Source organism: Cololabis saira, chromosome 10 (genome assembly GCF_033807715.1).
Source record: "Cololabis saira isolate AMF1-May2022 chromosome 10, fColSai1.1, whole genome shotgun sequence".
Taxonomy (NCBI): domain Eukaryota; kingdom Metazoa; phylum Chordata; class Actinopteri; order Beloniformes; family Belonidae; genus Cololabis; species Cololabis saira.
This window is the reverse complement of record NC_084596.1, coordinates 3,948,903-3,955,719: the sequence shown is the minus strand read 5'-3', so window position 1 is coordinate 3,955,719 and position 6,817 is coordinate 3,948,903.

Below are 6,817 nucleotides of genomic sequence, written 5' to 3'. Positions count from 1 at the left end.
TTTGCGGGCTAAAATCATTGATTATGCATTAAATGTGCAGGTTTTTTATGTGCTTTTATGCGGTGAAATTGCAGAATATGCTGTAAGTTGCGGAATATGCGGAAAGTTGCAAAATATGCGAAATATGCAGGAAGTTGCGGATTCGGTGCTGAGCTCTTCCCTCTTAAATTCAGCGGGTCGTCTGATCTGAGGTCGTAAGAGAAAAAAAAGGAGAGCGCGGGTGGAGAGGAGAGACGCGACCGGCCCGGGGGCCGGCCGCCTCTCTCCTCTCCACCCGCGGCTCGGTGCTCGGGTGATTGCCGGGCGCACCGGCGCGACGAGGGGGACGAGACAGAGCTCCGTCACCCCACGCGTCCGCCGCCACTATCCCCCAAGTGGATGGGAACGTGTGTCCGCCTCCGCCGGCCCTCGCAGGCGCAGTGGTGCGCGGTCAGCGCGGATCCTGAGTCCACCGGCAGCCGCGCCCACCGCGCAAGCGGGGGGACTCTCTTTTTCCTCTCACCCCCGCGGGTGAGAGCTGCTGTTTGGGGGGTGGTGGTTTCTGCGAGGGGTGCGGAGGTCCCCGGGCGGGTCCCGCACTTCGCGACCAGGCGTCCCGACATGTCACTCACAACACTCCCCCCTTTTTCCAAACTTTATGCGAAAATGTCGGCGATGATGCGGTGAAATCAAGCGAGCCCCGCATAATTCGCATATTCAGCGCGGACATATGCAATATTTACCCCAGTAAAAGTGATTTTTCTGCACCAGACATTGAAATCCATGGAAGGTCTGTAAATCCACGGACAGCCGTGAAATCCGCGAAAAATTCCGCGATCACGGAATCGCGGATTCCTGGAGGGTCTATCTATTTAAACCTGTTAAACATCAATTCAGAGATGACCCCAACCTCATCTGAAGATTTATCTAACATGAATATATTATTATATTAATATATATTCTATTGGGACAGTGCAGACGTGTTTCACATCTGAGCCAGTGAAGAAAACTCTTTAAGAGTTGAAACGTTGTATCGAGCCACACGTTTATTTGAGTTGGCACACATTTGTTTGATTGATTATTAATCACTTTTTAAATTTTCCTAATAATGTTTTCATCATATAAAAACTCCTAAAGGTGATGAATGAGTGAACCAGCGTCATTGGGAGCTGCCCGGACAGACCGGACACTTCCTGTCTACGGGGACACGTTCCTTTTCCTAACCCTAACCTTAATCCCATTCCTCTAAAATTCAAGTCTTACATTTATTTAACTTAAAAACAGGGTTAAAAAGATTTGAATCTTAAAATAAGAATGGCATTATTTTTTTTAGTGTTTTTTAAGGACTTATTTTTAGTCTTGTTTAAAAACAGGGTTAAAAGTTCCTTATTTTGAAATAATTAAAAAAATTTAAATAAACATTACATACATTTTATTAAAAACCAGATTTTAAAAAGATTGATGCCTTGAAAAAGGTCTATGACCGAAACTAATAAACACGTGTACGGTGAGAAGAAGGTGTGCGGGAGTTTTCTTTCTAAAATTGTCTGCAGCTTTCCTCCTCCGACGCACCTTTCTGCAAATCTGGTGTGCAAAAAGTTTTCTACTTCGATTAAAAACTAAATTAAAAGGTCTAAATAATAATTTAAGCTTATAATAATAAAATAAACATTCTCTTTCCATCAGTATTGAAGGGGTTGAGACAGTAAATGATGAGTGTGTAAAGTTGCTGGTAAAACAGCCGGTAAAGACGGTTAAAAACAGAGGGTATAAGGCTACGTTCACCCAAATTCGATTTTTTGCTCATATGTGACTCAGATCTGATTTGTTTATGACAGTGTGAACAGCACAAGTCACATGGAATCTGATCTTTTCAAATCAGATTCAGGTCGCTTCCATATGTGGTTCTAAATCGGATACAGGTCTGATGTTTTGCAATGCGACCTCAGTGTGAACAGCCAGGTCGGAATTAATGCGACTTTGACGTCACACGCAGAGCCCCGAGCCGCGGGGAGAGACCATGGATCTATTATAAAACGGGGAGAGACACGGGAGACGGCGGGGGTCCCTCCGGGCCGCCTCCGCCTCTCCTCCTCCCCTCCCCCGCGCTCACCTCTTTATACGACCTCAGATCAGACGAGACAACCCGCTGAATTTAAGCATTACTAAATACAGAAGCTAAGGATTCAAATCAGGAAGCGGTCGTGGTCGCATAACATGCCCATTTTACAACGAGCTGGACCGTGTGTTAGGTGATAAACCAGCTGAACACCGGGGAGCAGAGCTGACACTCCGGGGAGCGGAGCTAGAGCCCTGCTATAGCGGGACTGTGTTCTTCATCCCGCTCCCGCTGCATTTCTGACCATTACCGCCCGCACCCGCAACGTGTGTGTTCCACTCCCGCCCGCGCCGCAGTGTTTACATCCGCTCCCGCAAAACTCTGAGAATTCATGCCCGCACAATGATAGAGATGCAAGAGAAACGTCCTTGACAAATCTATCTGATTTAATGTTAACATGATAATTGTGGAGCTTGATGGATAATTGGCAGTTCATAGGCACCTGTTGGATGCAAATCCATCATTGTCATCATCACACGCCTCTGCGCATGTGGGTCAGTTCAGGCCGCGATGCGTTCACACTCGAGTCGGATATAGGACACATTTTAAAAGATAATGTGAACAGCCACACGAAAAAATCGGATATGGGAAAAAATCGGAATTGAGCATTAAGGACTGCAGTGTGAACGTAGTCTTAGACTGGCTTTTAATACATAGTATTGATGTGAAATATTCTTAATTAAATTTTAATGGTTTTATTATGTTGTTTTTAAATTGTTTTGTTTTAATTTGGATTTTAATGGAAAGCACTTTGGTCACCCTGTGTGTTGTAAAGGGCTTTATAAATAAAGATTGATTGATTGATTGATTGATTATATATTATATTATATTATTCTATTATATTCTATAATCAGCAGCTCCTCACATCACTCACTTTGAGAACAGCTGAGCAGAATCTCTGAGCTACTTTCATACTCTCTAAAACTTTACCAGCCAGCCTGAACAAGGTTCTTTCCAGGACCCAAACACGTCACGCAGAGCTTGTAATAAACACAATCTTTAATATAACTTCTTTTTTCAACATTTTTTATTTATTTTTCATCTTTTCTTTTCTTTCTAAAACAGCACAAAAAAGCTTGTTTTAAGCTGAATAACCTGGTACACTATGAGGGGCTTTGAGGAAGAGTCAAAATAATAAATATATATGAATAAATAAATACATAAATACATACATATATTACATTTCGAAAGGGGTTAAAATGGTTAAGACAAAATTATTGGGAATGTTTGAAAAGTTAAAAAAATGTTAAAAACTAGGTATAAAAGGTAAAGGAGGCGGAGCCAGCAGGAGAGTATAAAAGGAGCCAGCAGGAGAGTATAAAAGGCGGAGCCAGCAGGAGAGTATAAAAGGCGGAGCCAGCAGGAGAGGCTCATTCTGCTGCTGGTAGTCGGTGAGAAAGCATCTCTCTCTCCCCAACTATTGCTTTACACAGGAAACAAATCACACATTATTCAGACATTTTATTTCATTTTCCTCTCCTCTACCTGATTTTCCTTCATTTCAATTATTTCATTTATTATATTGTCTGGTTTTTCTACTCTATTCATTTCATCTTAATATATAATATAATTTGTTATTTTATTATTTATTTTATCTGTTTTATTTAAATGTATTTGTTTTATATTTATCTTATTCATTTGTGCATGTTTCTCTTGTATTTTAATTATTTTTCCTTTTACTTGTATAGTTTTTTCTGTCAGCCGGACTAACCGGAGGCCTCCTCCCCTCCGGAGCAGGATATTATATATATTATATATTATATTATTCTATTATATTCTATAATCAGCAGCTCCTCACTTTGAGAACAATCTCTGAGCTACTTTCATACTCTCTAAAACTTTACCAGCCAGCCTGAACAAGGTTCTTTCCAGGACCCAAACACGTCGCGCAGAGCTTGTAATAAACACAATCTTTAATATAACTTTTTTTTTAAACATTTTTTATTTATTTTTCATCTTTTTTTTTCTTTCTAAAACACAGCACAAAAAAGCTTGTTTTAACCTTCCACCTGGACAGACCGGACACTGACGGGCTCAGCCACAGTCCACCTTCCACCCGGACAAACCGGACACCGACGGGCGTTCCTACGCCATGCTGGGGTCCAAACGTTTTCATTTGGAACACCTTCCTTAGTTGTTTTTGATTTAAAAACACGTTTTTGTTTATTTTATTTCATAAAATGTTCTTTAATTCTTTTTCATTTAAATTAGTTTAAAATTCCTTTCATTTTTTTATAAAAATGATTAGATTTTTTTCAAAACATCAAATAGAGGATTTCTTTCCTTCTTTTTGGAAAAGCATTTTTGTTACATTCATTTTTTTATTCATTGGTGATTTCATTTGCACATTTATTTAAAACCATTTTTCAGTAACCTAAGATCCGGTGACGGAGAGCAGGAGGAGCTTACATTAATATATTATATTAATATATATCATATTCATTCTGCTCTCGCTCCTCGGACAGTGCAGACGTGCTTCACATCTGAGCCAGTGTTTCTTTGTGCACACATTTGTTTTATTGATTATTAATCACTTTTTTCATCTTCCTAATTAAAAACATCCTAATGGTGATGAATGAGTGAACCAGCGTCATTGGGAGCTGCCCGGACAGACCGGACACCTCCTGTCTATGGGGACAGGTTCCTTTTCCTAACACTAACCTTAGGTGAGCTGGTTTTATATGCACAGATTAAAAATGACTTATCAACAGGTAAATAAATAATAATAATAATCAATTTTATTTATAGAGCGCTTTTAAAAAATCTCAAAGACGCTTCACATACACAAAGATAAAACATCAACATCAAGAAAATTTAAATTAAAAACTACAGGATAAAAAGATAAGAGATAAAAGATAAGATAAAGGATAAGAAACAAATCACATTATTCACAGATATTTTATTTCATTTTCCTCTCCTCTACCTCTTTTTCCTTCATTTCAATTATTTAATTTATTTTGCTGTCTTGTTTTTCTACTCTATTCATTTCATCTTAATATATAATATAATTTGTTATTTTATTATTTATTTTATTTTATCAGTTTTATTTGTTATTATTTGTTTTATATTTATCTTATTCATTTGTGCATGTTTCTCTTGTATTTTAATGAATTTTCCTTTTACTTGTATAGTTTTTTCTGTCAGCCGGACTAACCGGAGGCCTCCTCCCCTCCGGAGCAGGATATTATATATATTATATATTATATTATTCTATTATATTGTATAATCAGCAGCTCCTCACATCACTCACTTTGAGAACAACTGAGCAGAATCTCTGAGCTACTTTCATACTCTCTAAAACTTTACCAGCCAGCCTGAACAAGGTTCTTTCCAGGACCCAAACACGTCACGCAGAGCTTGTAATAAACACAATCTTTAATATAACTTTTTTTTCTAACAAATTTTATTTATTTTTCATCTTTTTTTTTTCTTTCTAAAACGCAGCACAAAAAAGCTTGTTTTAAAGGAGCTTGGGGCTGCTTTTAAGAAATGAGACTCTATCGCCACGACGGCCGTTGGGGGTACTGCAGCCAACAGTGAAGCCGGCACAGGACAACGGGGAGAACGCGCATGCAGCGTCATGTGACGTCACATCCGCAGCCCAGCGCGGGAAAATCGGGACCGACTTGCATTACATTTTGCAAATAAAAAAAACAGCCTCAAGCTCCTTTAAGCTGAATAACCTGGTACACTATGAGGGGCTTTGAGGAAGAGTCAAAATAATAAATATATATGAATGAATAAATACATAAATAAATACATAAATACATACATATATTACATTTAGAAAGGGGTTAAAATGGTTAAGACAAAATTATTGGGAATGTTTGAAAAGTTAAAAAAATGTTAAAAACAAGGTATAAAAGGTAAAGGAGGAGGAGCCAGCAGGAGAGTATAAAAGGAGCCAGCAGGAGAGTATCCACCTTATTCCTGGAGGCTCTACTGTAGAAACCGCTGTGGGAGCTACTTCCGGTTAGACGCCGGAAGTTGCGTAACGCCATTGACTAACCATGGCAGCTGAGCATGAACAGCGGTTTATTTTAAAGCAATTTGCTTTCAATCTAGCAGAGAAGTTACGGTTTTGTTTTCTGACATTTAATGTTTAACATGTTTATCAACCGTAGCATTTACTAAAATGCCCTTGCGGAGCTCAGGTACGTCGTGTTGTGGAGGAAAACCTGCATCATACTTTGTGGCTGAGATCCGACAAACCACCGGAGGAGAGACGGGAAGCAATATCATGAGAATATCAGGTGTGATTTCAGGTTAATGTCATGAGAATATCAGGTATGATTTCAGGTTAATATCATGAAATATCAGGTATGATTTCAGGTTAATGTCATGAAATATCAGGTATGATTTCAGGTTAATGTCATGAAATATCAGGTATGATTTCAGGTTAATGTCATGAAATATCAGGTATGATTTCAGGTTAATGTCATGAGAATATCAGGTATGATTTCAGGTTAATGTCATGAGAATATCAGGTATGATTTCAGGTTAATGTCATGAAATATCAGGTATGATTTCAGGTTAATGTCATGAAATATCAGGTATGATTTCAGGTTAATGTCATGAGAATATCAGGTATGATTTCAGGTTAATGTCATGAGAATATCAGGTGTGATTTCAGGTTAATGTCATGAGAATATCAGGTATGATTTCAGGTTAATGTCATGAAATATCAGGTATGATTTCAGGTTAATGTCATGAGAATAT